A 16,843-nucleotide genomic window follows, 5' to 3' on the forward strand; every position below is an offset into this window, starting at 1 on the left:
GGCCCTGTCCTACATTTACACCAGTAAATACTTTGCGCCAAATAACAATGTCTGAAAGTCAGCAGAGGAGCCCACCCCTGTACCTAGGTATGCCACCTGTTTATTTGTTAATTTAATTTTTTGCCAGACATTAACATCAATTTATTATTTTGGACTACTAACTGTGTCAGACACCCCTTCCAATTGTCCTCCGCTGACCACACCAATGCTGCCTGTGTACCCCTGGAACCTATTTAAACCTGTATCGAGCCAACTTTTTTATTTTAGGCCTAGTAAGTCTGTCTGCGGTCCCTCCTTCCAATTGTCCTCCGCTGACCACAGCAATGCTGCCTGTGTACCCCTGGAACCTATTTAAACCTGCATCGAGCCTACTTTTTTATTTTAGGCCTATTTAGTCTGTCTGCGGTCCCTCCTTCCAATTGTCCTCCACTGACCACACCAATGCTGCCTGTGTACCCCTGGAACCTATTTAAACCTGCATCGAGCCAACTTTTTTTTTAGGCCTAGTAAGTCTGTCTGCGGTCCCTCCTTCCAATTGTCCTCCACTGACCACACCAATGCTGCCTGTGTACCCCTGGAACCTATTTAAACCTGCATTGAGCCTACTTTTTTTAATTTTAGGCCTACTAAGTCTGTCTGCGGTCCCTCCTTCCAATTGTCCTCCGCTGACCACACCAATGCTGCCTGTGTACCCCTGGAACCTATTTAAACCTGCATCGAGCCAACTTTTTTATTTTAGGCCTAGTAAGTCTGTCTGCGGTCCCTCCTTCCAATTGTCCTCCGCTGACCACACCAATGCTGCCTGTGTACCCCTGGAACCTATTTAAACCTGCATCGAGCCAACTTTTTTTTTAGGCCTAGTAAGTCTGTCTGCGGTCCCTCCTTCCAATTGTCCTCCACTGACCACACCAATGCTGCCTGTGTACCCCTGGAACCTATTTAAACCTGCATTGAGCCTATTTTTTTTAATTTTAGGCCTACTAAGTCTGTCTGCGGTCCCTCCTTCCAATTGTCCTCCGCTGACCACACCAATGCTGCCTGTGTACCCCTGGAACCTATTTAAACCTGCATCGAGCCAACTTTTTTATTTTAGGCCTAGTAAGTCTGTCTGCGGTCCCTCCTTCCAATTGTCCTCCGCTGACCACACCAATGCTGCCTGTGTACCCCTGGAACCTATTTAAACCTGCATCGAGCCTACTTTTTTATTTTAGGCCTAGTAAGTCTGTCTGCGGTCCCTCCTTCCAATTGTCCTCCGCTGACCACACCAATGCTGCCTGTGTATTAGGGTTGAGCGAAACGGATCGTTCATTTTCAAAAGTCGCCGACTTTTGGCAAAGTCGGGTTTCATGAAACCCGACCCGATCCCTGTGTGGGGTCGGCTATGCGGTACGCGACTTTCGCGCCAAAGTCGCGTTTCAATGACGCTAAAAGCGCCATTTCTCAGCCAATGAAGGTGGACGCAGAGTGTGGGCAGCGTGATGACATAGGTCCTGTTCCCCACCATCTTACAGAAGGGCATTGCAGTGATTGGCTTGCTGTCTACGGCGTCACAGGGGCTATAAAGGGGCGTTCCCGCCGACCGCCATCTTACTGCTGCTGATCTGAGCATAGGGAGAGGTTGCTGCTGCTTCGTCAGAAGCAGGAATAGCGTTAGGCAGGGTCCATTAACCCCCAAACCGCTTGTGCTGTAGCGATTTCCACTGTCCAAAACCACCTTTTGTTAGCAACGACAGTGGAAGCTACATTTTTTTCCCTTAGCGCTGTAGCTCATTGGGCTGCCCTAGAAGGCTCCCTGATAGCTGCATTGCTGTGTGTACGCCTCTGTGCAAACCAACTGCTTTTTTCAAAGCACAAATCCTGTTGTTCCTTCCTTTCTGCACAGCTATCTTGTTTGTTTGTCCACACTTTTTATTTAATTTGTGCAGCAGTCCACTCCTTGTTATTGTTGCCTGCCATACATTGCTGAGATAACTGCAGGGAGATAGTAATTGTAGGACAGTCCCTGTTTTTTTTTTTGTTTTTTTTTAATTCTCCCTAAAAAAAAAAAATAGTGGGAGATTAATCTTGGCATTTCTGCTAGAGTGCCAGTCCTGTGTGCCATCTCTCTCCAATTGTGGGGCACAGAAAGCCTAGTGTCTATCATCCTTTTTTTTTTAATTCTCCCTAAAAAACAAATAGTGGGAGATTAAGATTGGCATTTCTGCTAGAGTGCCAGTCCTGTGTGCCATCTCTCTCCAATTGTGGAGCACAGAAAGCCTAGTGTCTATCATCCTCTTTTTTTTTTTTTTTTAATTCTCCCTAAAAAAAAATAGTGGGAGATTAAGAGTGGCATTTCTGCTAGAGTGCCAGTCCTGTGTGTGCCATCTCTCTCCAATTTTGGGGCACAGAAAGCCTAGTGTGTAATACTGGCCCTGATTTCTTGACAATTCTCCCTAACAAAAAAAAGTGGGAGATTAATATTGGCCTTTGTGCTTCTGTGCCAGTCCTGTGTGCCATCTCTCTCAAATAGTGGGCCACAGAAAGCCTAGTGTGTAATACTGGCCCTGATTTCTTGGCAATTCTCCCTAACAAAAAAAGTAGTGGGAGATTAAGATTGGCATTTCTGCTAGAGTGCCAGTCCTGTGTGTGCCATCTCTCTCCAATTTTGGGGCACAGAAAGCCTAGTGTGTACTACTGGACCTGATTTCTTGGCATTTCTCCCTAACAAAAAAAGTAGTGGGAGATTAAGATTGGCATTTCTGCTAGAGTGCCAGTCCTGTGTGTGCCATCTCTCTCCAATTTTGGGGCACAGAAAGCCTAGTGTGTAATACTGGCCCTGATTTCTTGGCAATTCTCCCTAACAAAAAAAGTAGTGGGAGATTAAGATTGGCATTTCTGCTAGAGTGCCAGTCCTGTGTGTGCCATCTCTCTCCAATTTTGGGGCACAGAAAGCCTAGTGTGTAATACTGGGCCTGATTTCTTGGCAATTCTCCCTAACAAAAAAAGTAGTGGGAGATTAAGATTGGCATTTCTGCAAGAGTGCCAGTCCTATGTGTGCCATCTCTCTCCAATTTTGGGGCACAGAAAGCCTAGTGTGTAATACTGGCCCTGATTTCTTGACAATTCTCCCTAACAAAAAAAAGTGGGAGATTAATATTGGCCTTTGTGCTTCTGTGCCAGTCCTGTGTGCCATCTCTCTCAAATAGTGGGCCACAGAAAGCCTAGTGTGTAATACTGGGCCTGATTTCTTGGCAATTCTCCCTAACAAAAAAAAGTAGTGGGAGATTAAGATTGGCATTTCTGCTAGAGTGCCAGTCCTGTGTGTGCCATCTCTCTCCAATTTTGGGGCACAGAAAGCCTAGTGTGTAATACTGGCCCTGATTTCTTGGCAATTCTCCCTAACAAAAAAAGTAGTGGGAGATTAAGATTGGCATTTCTGCTAGAGTGCCAGTCCTGTGTGTGCCATCTCTCTCCAATTTTGGGGCACAGAAAGCCTATTGTGTAATACTGGCCCTGATTTCTTGGCAATTCTCCCTAACAAAAAAAGTAGTGGGAGATTAAGATTGGCATTTCTGCTAGAGTGCCAGTCCTGTGTGTGCCATCTCTCTCCAATTTTGGGGCACAGAAAGCCTAGTGTGTAATACTGGCCCTGATTTCTTGGCAATTCTCCCTAACAAAAAAAGTAGTGGGAGATTAAGATTGGCATTTCTGCTAGAGTGCCAGTCCTGTGTGTGCCATCTCTCTCCAATTTTGGGGCACAGAAAGCCTAGTGTGTAATACTGGCCCTGATTTCTTGGCAATTCTCCCTAACAAAAAAAGTAGTGGGAGATTAAGATTGGCATTCTGCTAGAGTGCCAGTCCTGTGTGTGCCATCTCTCTCCAATTTTGGGGCACAGAAAGTCTAGTGTGTAATACTGGCCCTGATTTCTTGGCAATTCTCCCTAACAAAAAAAGTAGTGGGAGATTAAGATTGGCATTTCTGCTAGAGTGCCAGTCCTGTGTGTGCCATCTCTCTCCAATTTTGGGGCACAGAAAGCCTAGTGTGTAATACTGGGCCTGATTTCTTGGCAATTCTCCCTAACAAAAAAAGTAGTGGGAGATTAAGATTGGCATTTCTGCTAGAGTGCCAGTCCTGTGTGTGCCATCTCTCTCCAATTTTGGGGCACAGAAAGCCTAGTGTGTAATACTGGCCCTGATTTCTTGGCAATTCTCCCTAACAAAAAAAGTAGTGGGAGATTAAGATTGGCATTTCTGCTAGAGTGCCAGTCCTGTGTGTGCCATCTCTCTCCAATTTTGGGGCACAGAAAGCCTAGTGTGTAATACTGGCCCTGATTTCTTGGCAATTCTCCCTAACAAAAAAAGTAGTGGGAGATTAAGATTGGCATTTCTGCTAGAGTGCCAGTCCTGTGTGTGCCATCTCTCTCCAATTTTGGGGCACAGAAAGCCTAGTGTGTAATACTGGGCCTGATTTCTTGGCAATTCTCTCTAACAAAAAAAGTAGTGGGAGATTAAGATTGGCATTTCTGCTAGAGTGCCAGTCCTGTGTGTGCCATCTCTCTCCAATTTTGGGGCACAGAAAGCCTAGTGTGTAATACTGGCCCTGATTTCTTGACAATTCTCCCTAACAAAAAAAAAGTGGGAGATTAATATTGGCCTTTGTGCTTCTGTGCCAGTCGTGTGTGCCATCTCTCTCAAATAGTGGGCCACAGAAAGCCTAGTATTTTTTTTATTTTTTTTATTTTGGTTTTTCAATTCTCCCTGAAAATAAATAAATAGTGGGAGAGTAATATTGGCCTTTGTGCTTCTGTGCCAGTCGTGTGTGCCATCTCTCTCAAATTGTGGGCCACAGAAAGCCTAGTGTCTGTTTTTGGTTATTTTGGTTTTTAAATTCTCCCTGAAAAAAAAAACCAGTGGGGGATTAGTATTGGCCTTTGTGCTTCTGTGCCAGTCGTGTGTGCCATCTCTCTCAAATTGTGGGCCACAGAAAGCCAATTTTTTTTTTTTTTTTTTTTGGTTTTTAAATTCTCCCTGAAAAAAAAAATCAACAGTGGGAGATTAATATTGGCCTTTGTGCTTCTGTGCCAGTCATGTGTGCCATCTCTCAAATTGTGGGCCACAGAAAGCCAATTTTTTTTTTTTTTGGTTTTTAAATTCTCCCTGAAAAAAAAATGAATAGTGGGAGATTAATATTGCCATTTGTGCTTGAGTGACAGTCCTGCGTGTGTGGCATCTCTCTCATTTGGTGCCACAGAAAACCGAGTGTGTAACATTGTGCCTGAATTTCCTTGCAGTCTCACCCAGCTATAAAGGGATATCTAAATCCTACAGAAGTTAGAGTTCACCTTGTAAGTTGTTTTACAGTAACAAATACCGTTACTTTGGTTACGTTTTTAAAACAATGAGGAAGTCTGGTGGAAGAGGTCGTGGCCGTGGGCGTTCATTGCCAGCTGGTAATGATGGTAGTGGTGGTGGAGCATCAGGTGGTCGTGGGAAAAACAATGTAGCACCTAAGTCTCGAGCTGTGGAGCCAGGTTCATCGTCTGGCTACACAAGGCCTCGAACGCTCCCTTTTCTGGGAGTAGGAAAACCGCTTTTAAAGCCGGAGCAGCAAGAGCAAGTTTTGGCTTACCTTGCTGACTCAGCCTCTAGCTCTTTTGCCTCCTCTTCTGAAACTGGTAAATGTAAAAGCAGCGCGTCGTTAGTGGATGTTCACGGTCAGGGACAAGTCACTTCCTTGTCCTCTTCAGCAAAAACAACAACAGAGAAGGATGCGTCAGGCGACACAACGGGTTACTCCATGGAGCTCTTTACACATACCGTTCCTGGGTTAGAAAGTGAAAACAGTTAACAGGCCATGCCCATTACAAGTTGAATCGGACATGGAGTGCACTGATGCACAGCCACAGCCAGATTACTATGCTGTTCCTTTGACTCAGACCACAACATTGCCCTCGCAGTGTACTGATCCAGAATCAGACCCTGATGAGACTATGGTGCCCCGTCACGAATGCTATACCACCGGCTTACACGGTGACACAGACGAAGTTGCACACGAGATAGAAGAGGAGGTCATAGATGACCCAGTTGTTGACCCTGATTGGCAGCCATTGGGGGAACAGGGTGCAGGCGGCAGTAGTTCTGAAGCGGAGGAGGAGGGGCCGCAGCAGGCATCAACATCGCAACAGGTTCCATCTGCCGGGCCCGTATCTGGCCCAAAACGCGTGGCAAAGCCAAAACCTGTTGGAGGACAGCGTGGCCATCCGGTTAAAGCTCAGTCTGCAATGCCTGAAAAGGTATCCGATGCTAGAAAGAGTGCAGTCTGGCATTTTTTTAAACAACATCCAATTGATCAGCGCAAAGTCATCTGTCAAAAATGTTCAACTACCTTAAGCAGAGGTCAGAATCTGAAAAGTCTAAATACAAGTTGCATGCATAGACATTTAACCACCATGCATTTGCAAGCCTGGACTAAAAACCAAACGTCCCTTAAGGTTGTTGCACCCTCGGCCAATGAAGCTACTCAGCAACGCTATATCCCTTCCGTCACTGTAAGGCCACCATTTTCCGCACCACCTGCAGTATCTGTGCAGGTTTCGTTGCCAGGCCAAAGCAGTCAGGGTCAGGGAATCACCAGTTTTGTAGGTGGAAACACTGCATGTAGGGCACTGGCAAGAATACTGTCTCCAACCGTCTCTCAGTCTGCCATGTCCACCGGCACCCCCGCTAGTTCCACGATCTCCAGCTCTACAGACCAGCTCACCCTACAGGAGACTCTCGTTAGAAAAAGGAAGTACTTAGCCTCGCATCCGCGTACACAGGGTTTAAACGCCCACATAGCTAGACTAATCACGTTAGAGATGATGTCCTACCGGTTAGTTGAAAGCGAAGCTTTCAAAGCCCTGATGGACTACGCTGTACCACGCTACGAGCTACCCAGTTGACACTTCTTTTCGAGAAAAGCCATCCCAGCCCTCCACCAGCATGTTAAAGAGAGCATCGTCCATGCACTCAGGCAATCTGTGAGTACAAAGGTGCACCTGACAACAGATGCATGGACCAGTAGGCATGGCCAGGGACGTTATGTGTCCATTACGGCACACTGGGTGAATGTGATGGATGCAGGGTCCACAGGGGACAGCAATTTAGGGACAGTTCTGCCTAGCCCACGGTCTAGGAAACAGTTGGCTGTAGCCGTTCGCACCCCCTCCTCCTCCTCGTCCTCCTGCAGAAGCGAAAGCTCGTCCACAGACCGCAGTCGCACAACCACTCCAGCTGCCACTGTTGCACACCAGGTGTACCATTATGGGGCAGCTACTGGCAAGCGTCAGCAGGCTGTATTGGCTATGAAGTGTTTGGGCGACAACGGACACACCGCAGAAGTTCTGACCGAGTTCTTGCAGAAAGAAACGCAGTCGTGGCTGGGCACTGTAGATCTTGAGGCAGGCAAGGTAGTGAGTGATAACGGAAGGAATTTCATGGCTGCCATCTCCCTTTCCCAACTGAAACACATTCCTTGCCTGGCTCACACCTTAAACCTGGTGGTGCAGTGCTTCCTGAAAAGTTATCCGGGGTTATCCGACCTGCTCCTCAAAGTGCGCGGACTTTGCTCACATATCCGCCGTTCGCCCGTACACTCCAGCCATATGCAGACCTATCAGCGGTCTTTGAACCTTCCCCAGCATCGCCTAATCATCCACGTTGCAACAAGGTGGAACTCAACACTGCACGTGCTTCAGAGACTGTGCGAACAGAGGCGTGCTGTTATGTTTTTGTGGGAGGATACACATACACGGGCAGGCAGTAGGATGGCAGACATGGAATTGTCAGGTGTGCAGTGGTCGAAGGTACAAGACATGTGTCAAGTCCTTCAGTGTTTTGAGGAATGCACACGGCTGGTTAGTGCAGACAACGCCATAATAAGCATGAGCATCCCCCTAATGCGTCTGCTGATGCAAAGTTTGGCGCACATAAAGGAGCAAGCGTCTGCAGCAGAGGAAGAGGAAAGCCTTGATGACAGTCAGCCATTGTCTGGTCAGGGCAGTGTACAGGACGAGGTAGCGGTCGAACAGGAGGAGGAGGAGGATGAGGAGGATGATGGGGATGACTGTTTTTTTTAATGAGGAAGCTTCTCCGGGGCCAATAGCAACTGGTGGTGTTGCAAGGCCGGGTTCAGTTTTTTTAGGGAGACAAGTGACGTAGATTTGCCTGAAACTGCCCCTCAACCCAGCACAACCGCAGATTTGACAACTGGAACTTTGGCCCACATGGCGGATTATGCCTTAGGTATCCTCAAAAGGGACCCACGCATTTGTAAAATGATGGCCGATGACCATTACTGGTTGGCCTGCCTCCTTGATCCTCGCTATAAAGACAAAGTGCAAAATATTATGCCACATGAGAACTTGGAACAAATATTATCAACCAAACAATCAACTCTTGTTGACCGTTTGATTCAGGCATTCCCAGCACACAGCACCGGTGATCGTTATCACACGAGCTGCAGGGGGCAGCAGGCCAGAGGTGTTAGAGGTGCACAAATCAGAAGTGGCGTTGGACAGAGGGGTTTTCTGACCAGGTTGTGGAGTGATTTTGCTATGACCGCAGACAGGACAGGTACTGCAGCATCAATTCAAAGTGACAGGAGACAACATTTGTCCAGTATGGTTACTAACTATTTTTCATCCCTTATCGACATTCTCCCTCAACCGTCATTCCCATTTGATTACTGGGCATCCAAATTAGACACCTGGCCAGAATTGGCAGAATATGCATTGCAGGAGCTTGCTTGCCCAGCAGCTAGTGTGCTATCAGAAAGAGTATTCAGTGCTGCAGGTTCAATATTAACCGAAAAAAGGACTCGTCTGGCTACCCAAAATGTTGATGATCTAACCTTCATTAAAATGAACCACAACTGGATTTCGAATTCTTTTGCCCCACCTTTCCCGGCTGACACCTAGCCTTCCTATGAAAAGGTCTTGCTTGTGGACTGCTCTGACTGACTTTTCCAATCTCGTAATTAGCAGCAGCTGTTTTTCCAGCATACGACATGTTTACACCTCCCTAAATGGCCAAACTCCCCCCACGGGGCGCAAGCACCCGTGAGAATGCCGTTTGTCTGAAGAGGTGGGTGTGCACGCTTTTGGTCAACGGCACTGCCACTGGGTCCCTCATAGTACAATAAAGTGTCTCTGGCGGTGGTGGTGCGCACCCAACGTCAGACACACCGTTGTAACATGAGGGGCCCTGGGCCTGTACTGCCGGCCACAAGAGAGTCCCCCCCAGCTCAAACAGTGCTCTACCACTTGCAAAATTATCTCTCACAGCTCCACCAATGTTTAGTCTATGCGCTGACATCCTTCAATGCCTGGCACTGACAATACCAATGTGTTGACATGTATGATGCTACTTAAAATAGTCAGGGGCAGTGTCCTATATTTACACCAGAAAATACTTAGCGCCAAATTACTAGGTCTGAAACTCAGCAGAGGAGCCCACCCCTGTACCTAAGTATGCCACCCTTTTGTGTTTTGGTTTTGTTGTATTGCGAGACATTAACATCTATTTTTTTTGTGAGTACTAACTGTCAGACACTCATTACAATCGGCCTCCGTTGACAATAGCCATGCTGCCTGTGTACCCCTGCAAGATAATTCCAAGTGCCTACAGCCCACTTTTTTTATGTTAGGCCTACTAAGCCTGTCTGTGGTCCCTCCTTCCACTAGTCCTCCACTGACCAGACCACTGCTGCCCGTGTACCCCTGGAAGCTATATTAAAGTGCCTACAGCCCACTTTTGTTATGTTAGGCCTACTAAGCCTGTCTGCAGTCCCTCCTTCCACTAGTCCTCCACAGACCAGACCACTGCTGCCCGTGTACCCCTGGAAGCTATTTTAAAGTGCCTACAGCCCACTTTTGTTATGTTAGGCCTACTAAGCCTGTCTGCGGTCCCTCCTTCCACTAGTCCTCCACAGACCAGACCACTGCTGCCCGTGTACCCCTGGCAGGGCCGCGCTTAGTAACCCGATGTTTACCCTGGTTACCATCCTAAAAGTAAAAAAAAAAAAACACTACATACTTACCTTCGGCTGTCTGTCCTCGGCGCTGTGCTTTCCTGCACTCACTGTGAGCACAGCGGCCGGAAAGCAGAGCGGTGACGTCACCGCTCTGCTTTCCGGCCGCTGTGCTCACAGCCAGTGCAGGAAGCAGAGCGCCGGGGACAGACAGCGGAAGGTAAGTATGAAGCGTTTGTTTTTTTTACTTTTAGGATGGTAACCAGGGTAAACATCGGGTTACTAAGCGCGGCCCTGCGCTTAGTAACCCAATGTTTACTGTGGTTACCGGCATCGTTGGTCGCTGGAGAGCTGTCTGTGTGACAGCTCTCCAGCGACCAAACAGCGACGCTGTAGCGATCCGGATCGTTGTCTGGATCGCTGCAGCGTTGTTTAGTGTGAAGGTACCTTAAGGCCTACTACCTGTGTCTGTCTGCGCCACTCAATACAGCTGTCCTCCTCTGAAAAAAACTGAGCGTCAATAGTCTGGTTTCCAGCCTATAGGAATTTGAAAACTGCATTGGGGCTACTACTTCGGTAGGGCCTACTAACGGTGTCTGCCGCTCCAAGGTGTTCTCCAGGTTGCCTCTCCATAGCTTCAATCTTCATGCTCGTCTTAAGTAGTTGTTGAAACAACACTACATTAAGCCTACAAGTTGGGTCTGGGTCGTAGAGACGGTGTCTGCCGCTCCAAGGTGTTCTCCAGGTTGCCTCTCCATTGCTTCAATCTTCATGCTCTTCTTAAGTAGTTGTTGAAACAACACTACATTAGGCCTACAAGTTGGGTCTGGGTCGTAGAGACGGTGTCTGCCGCTCCAAGGTGTTCTCCATGTTGTCTCTCCATAGCTTCAATCTTCATGCTTGTCTTAAGTAGTTGTTGAAACAGCACTACATTAGGCCTACAAGTTGGGTCTGGGTCGTAGAGACGGTGTCTGCCGCTCCAAGGTGTTCTCCAGGTTGTCTCTCCATAGCTTCAATCTTCATGCTTGTCTTAAGTAGTTGTTGAAAAAACACTACATTAGGCCTACAAGTTGGGTCTGGGTCGTAGAGACGATGTCTGCCGCTCCAAGGTGTTCTCCAGGTTGCCACATAATCGAAACTGCATAGAGCCTATTTTGTTATTTTACGCCCACTAAGTCTTTCTGCGGTCTTTCCTTCCAATTGTCCTCCACTGACCACACCAATGCAGACCGTGTACCCATGTAACCTTTTTTAAACCTGCGTCGAGCCAACTTTGTGGTGTAAGCCCTACTTGTAGTGTCTGGCTGCGCCACTCAATACAGCTGTCCTCTTTACAAAAAATGACCTACAATTATCTGGTTTTCAGCCTATCGGAATTTTAAAACTGCAGTGGGCCTACTGGTTGGGTTGGGGCCTTCTATCGGTGTCTGCCGCTCCTTGCTGTTCTCCTCCAGTGAACAAAGCTGTGCCGCCTGTTTACTACTGTTGCCAATTTTGAACTGCATTTAGACTACTTACTGATTTGGGCCTACTCTCTGTGTCAGCCTCTCATTCCAGTTGTCCTCCACTGAACAAAGCAATGCCCCCTGGTTAGTCCTGTTACCAATTTTGAACTGCATTTAGCCCACCTTAATCTTTGGGCCCATATCTGTTTCCCCCTCATCCTGCCCATTGCCCAGCCAGTGATAGATGAGTCTGCTGGTACATTGACCCATAACGCAACATTCCTCGTGCATGCTACACTGCAAGATTGTGACCCTGCTGAAAGTCAGGTTCCCATTCCCGCATACCATACCACCTTACACAGGGACAAAGAGGAAGGTGCAGATGAAAGTGCAGGTTCCTTCATCAGGTGGGGGGAGGAATGCTCATTGGTGACGTCACTGGCACAGGGCCCCTCATAGTACGCAAAAGTGTCGCTGCCGGTGGGAGGCGCCCCCGCCGTGCAAACACACCGCCGTACTTTGAGGGGCCCTGTGCCAGTGCAAATGCCAACGAGTGTGCTCCCCCTGCTTGCTCAGGATCACAGCACTTGTAAAGTTGAAATACTTACTTCTCCCTGCTCCACTGCCGTGACGTGGTCCAGATTTCCTGGGCCCACTAAATACTTGAACCAGCCCTACCCCCCACAACTTTAGCCAAATGACCCCCAATTTCCAATGCCTTACTATTATTATAAGGTAAGTTTAGATTGACAAGCTTCAGTAACAAGAATGTATGTTTTTTGCCATTAAAATGGGCACTGTACGTGTTTTCCTGGCCTCCACTCACTGCCGACTATGCTCCCCCATTGACTTGCATTGGGTTTCGTGTTTCGGTCGACCCCCGACTTTTCGCGATAATCGGCCGATTCCACTCGACTCGACTTTTGAGATAGTCAGGTTTCGCGAAACCCGACTCGACCCTAAAAAAGTCAAGGTCACTCAACCCTACTGTGTACCCCTGGAACCTATTTAAACCTGCATCAAGCCTACTTTTTTATTTTAGGCCTAGTAAGTCTGTCTGCGGTCCCTCCTTACAATTGTCCTCCGCTGACACAGCAATGCTGCCTGTGTACCCCTGGAACCTATTTAAACCTGCATCGAGCCTACTTTTTTTATTTTAGGCCTACTAAGTCTGTCTGTGGTCCCCCCTTGCAATCGTCCTCCGCTGACCACACCAATGCTGCCCGTCTACCCCTGTAACCTTTTTTAAACTGCATTGAGTCAACTTTTGTGTTTAAGGCCTACTACCAGTGTCTGTCTGCGCCACTCAATACAGCTGTCCTCCTCTTAAAAAAGCTGAGCTTCAATTGTCAGGTTTTCAGCCTATCGGAATTTGAAAACTGAATTGGGGCTACAAGTTTTGTCGGGGCCTACAAACGGTGTCTGCCGCTCCTAGGTGTTCTCCTGGTTTACTTGCCTTAGCTTCAATCTTCAGGCTTTCATTAAGTAGTTTTAATATTAAACTGCATTTGGCCTACTAGTTTGGTTGGGGCCTACTAACGGTGTCTACCGCTCCTAGGTGTTCTCCTGGTTTCCTTTCCTGAGCTTCTATCTTCAGGCTTTCATTAAGTAGTTTTAATATTAAACTGCATTTGGCCTACTAGTTTGGTTGGGGCCTACTAACGGTGTCTGCCGCTCCTAGGTGTTCTCCTGGTTTAATTTCATGAGCTTCCATCTTCAGGCTTTCATTAAGTAGTTTTAATATTAAACTGCATTTGGCCTACTAGTTTGGTTGGGGCCTACTAACGGTGTCTACCGCTCCTAGGTGTTCTCCTGGTTTCCTTTCCTGAGCTTCTATCTTCAGGCTTTCATTAAAGAAATCAAACCAGAGCCAGCATATGGATACAAGCAAGATGAACACCAGACAGGAATTGTATTAAAAAACGCCTTTATTAAATACAGTGGCAATTAGATGTATATTTTACATATTCATAAAAAATCCGCATGAGAAAAGAAAAAAATAATAATATATAAAAGAATTTAAAAAATGTAGAAAAACCTGAAGTAAAAGGCTGACCCCAACAGTATATATAAGCCGCAAGGGGTGTAGCTCCCACAAAATGTATGTAGCCCAACTAAAGCCTTAAAAATAATAAGCAGCACAAGAGTATCCGTATATAGATGTATGCTGGACTACTAAAAGTGCAATGTGCCCAAATATCTTAATAATTGTACAAAAAAAGAAACACAGATATCAGCAGTGTGCAAAATATAAATAAAGTGTCAATAGTGCAACAATATTTACCAAAATTGGTGGGAGAATAAGCAAAGAAGATGCTGCCTATACAGACTAGCAAATTACTCATAAAACAACAGAACACAAAGTGCCAAGGTGCAATATAGCCAGATACGGCCGAAAATGTGCACGGCACAATATTAAATACGGGCAATGATACTACTCTATTAGTTGGAAGCCGTGGGAATCACTAGTGTCCACCGATAACCAAGGGGATCACAGCATCCTAATTAATCCAAGCATGTGAAATGGTGGTATGGGGAGCACACTATACCTTAATTGTGCAAGCAGATCAGCGGGGTCAGCCTAATCCTCATGCGAACGCGCCCCGACGCGCGTTTCGGATGTAAATCCTTCGTCAGGGGGATGGCTATTAGGGCGCAGAAGCGCCGTTTAAATAGTGTCCCTTTTACTAGCGCCACGGCCCGGGTGTAGGCGGCGCATGCGCGGTCCCTTCATTCCGGCACTTCCGCCGACCGCGTCATGCCGCCGGACGTACGGGGGCAGAGTACCCGACGTCTCCATAGCAGCAATGACGCGGAACGGCCGAGTCCCTTCCTGCCGACCGGGCATGCGCACCACCAGAGGCCGTGTCTAGGTGGTGTTGGTAACGTACTTGGACCATATACTACTGAGGGGAAAAGGAAAAAAAGGGGGATCGAATGTGGATATTATGGCATTATCAGGGCAAAGCCCTTTATCCATATACTATGAATGGAAAAACATCATAATATAAGAAAATTATATAAGAAAAAAATATATAAGAAAAAATATATATATATATAAGAGGGACTAAATTAGAGAGGACAAATTAAATCTATGAAGAGATTAATTAGCCCCAGATGGACCAAGGCAGTGTATACCCCAGAGTAATCGCAGGGCAAAAAAATTTTTTTCATATCCAATGATCCAGATACCTATCTAGGTATTATAATAGTGCTACAGAAAAAATATAGCGGGTACTATAGTACATAATACAATAACTATAAAGAGACCACACTGCCAGATATCCCATTGGCTATATACATACAGTAAGAAAAATGTCACATATATTACTTAATACCAAGTTAAAATCATGTTTTTATGAACATATATATATATGTCTAATATATCTAAATTCGTTATAGCACGGCCATCCAGTGAGTCCAAATCATACAGAGCTACTCCAGAACAACAGACGCCACAATGGACGACGCATCTCACAGCTGCATGGAGTCAAGATGACGTATACAGACAGGTAAGTAGATCACTAGAGAAAAGCAAATAAAAAGAATTAAAAATCAAACCAGATAAAGGGACATAAATAATTAAAAAAGATAAAAGTTTAAAAATACTATATAAAAATTACTATATAAAAACACACAATAGCCAAAAAAAATTTATATAACAAGAGATAAAATATACATACAGACTGATGGTCAAATTTAAAGAAAGGGGGCAAAGCTTATATTTTCGTTTAACCCCTTTGGTGTAACTGTGTCCAACAACCAAATCCACTTGGTTTCAAGTTTCGCAAGTGGTACACCAATTTCCCCTCCACGTTCATTTAGAATGATGGTGTCGATTCCCACAAATTTTAGGCCAGAGGGGTCACTCTTATGATGGATTTTAAAGTGCTTTGGCAACGTCTTTAATTCAGATATGTTCTCAACCGTCTCGGCAGCCATTATACCTCTTACGTGTTCACGAACCCGTACTTTAAATTGCCTTGTCGTCATTCCCACATAAATTAATGAACATGGGCACACCGCATAGTAAATTACCGCCTTTGTGGCACATGTAATAGCATGTTTGATCTTAAAAGTCCGAACCCCACTAGAGTCAGTGAATGTTTCGGCCCGTATTACATTAGGACAGGCAACACATTTACCACATGCTTTACATCCATTTTTTGGTCTGCCGTTGTCCAAAAATGTGGAAATTGTTGGTTTACAATCATAATGGCTTTTAACCAAATAGTCACCCAAGTTCTTGGATCTCCGATACGTGATGTTCGGGCCCTTACCCACATATTGAGACAAAATGGGATCAGATTGTAATATGCCCCAGGATTTAGATAGTAGCGATCTCATCATTTCAGTTTGGCCATTATATTGGGTAATGAATCTCACCTTCTGATTGGATTTTTGGGGGTGACTCCCGTATAGGGCCTCGTGACGTGTTGTATATTTGGCTCTATTGTAGCCCCTCTTGATGGAACGCCGACTATAACCCCGCTCACTGAATCTCTCTTTCAATAGGACCGCCTGTTCTTCAAAGTCGGCATCATTGGAGCATATTCTCCGTAATCGGAGAAATTGACCAATTGGGATAGCATTGACCATTGGAGGGGGGTGAGATGAGGTTGCATGTAGCAAAGCATTTACCGCCGTGCTTTTGCGGAACATATTTGTGGAGAGACAGTTGTCAGCGTCCCTATTCACCCATACGTCCAAAAATTCCATCTCGTCAGTGTGGACCTTATATGTCAGATGTAGATTGCGTGAGTTGTGGTTCAACTGTCCCATGAATTCTCGTAATGCGTCAACAGGACCCTGCCAAATAAAAAATATGTCATCGATGAACCGCACCCACAACGGGATGCGGTCCACCGAGGGCACAAGTCCTGACATAAAAATGTCCCTCTCCCACAGCCCCAGGAACAGATTTGCATACGAGGGTGCAAACGAGGCACCCATTGCAGTGCCCTGGAGCTGTAGGTAGAGGGACCCCTTAAATAAAAAGAAATTATGAGACAACGAGAACTCGAGCAGCCGAACCACAAACTCCTTCATAGACTCGGGTAATACTGAGGACTCTACATAATATTTGACTGCTTGAACCCCGTCATCATGTCGGATATTAGTATAGAGGCTCTCCACGTCACAAGACACCAGGAGAGTCCCCCCACCAATATGTAGCCCGTCAATCTTTTTTAAAAAATCGTTTGTGTCCTTTATATGAGAAGGGAGTTCAGTGACCATTGGCTGCAATTTGGAGTCAATAAATCTATTAATTTTCTCCAGGTAGTTTCCACAACCGGAGATTATAGGTCTACCAGGTGGTTTGGACTGATTTTTGTGGACCTTTGGTAAAAGGTATAGGGTAGGTATTGTTGGTTCAGGTACACACAAGGCCCCAAATAGTTCCTTGGTG

General features: G+C 46.2%; 1 protein-coding gene across 3 annotated transcripts in view; it reads right to left on the reverse strand.

Annotated features, from left to right (window-relative positions):
- The window catches only part of LOC138644980 (hemoglobin subunit beta-2-like), a 214,898-nt gene that overhangs the window by 134,524 nt on the left and 63,531 nt on the right, over window positions 1-16,843 (reverse strand). The window contains exon 1 of one of the 3 annotated variants that reach the window (XM_069733934.1): window positions 5,609-5,631. The exons of the other annotated variants lie outside the window; for them this stretch is intronic. The gene's annotated coding sequence lies outside the window, so the exon portion shown is untranslated. Of the gene's footprint in view, window positions 1-5,608; window positions 5,632-16,843 lie in introns of those variants that run through there. 3 annotated transcript variants of the gene reach the window in all.

This window comes from Ranitomeya imitator, chromosome 7 (assembly GCF_032444005.1).
Source record: "Ranitomeya imitator isolate aRanImi1 chromosome 7, aRanImi1.pri, whole genome shotgun sequence".
Classification (NCBI taxonomy): Eukaryota; Metazoa; Chordata; class Amphibia; order Anura; family Dendrobatidae; genus Ranitomeya; species Ranitomeya imitator.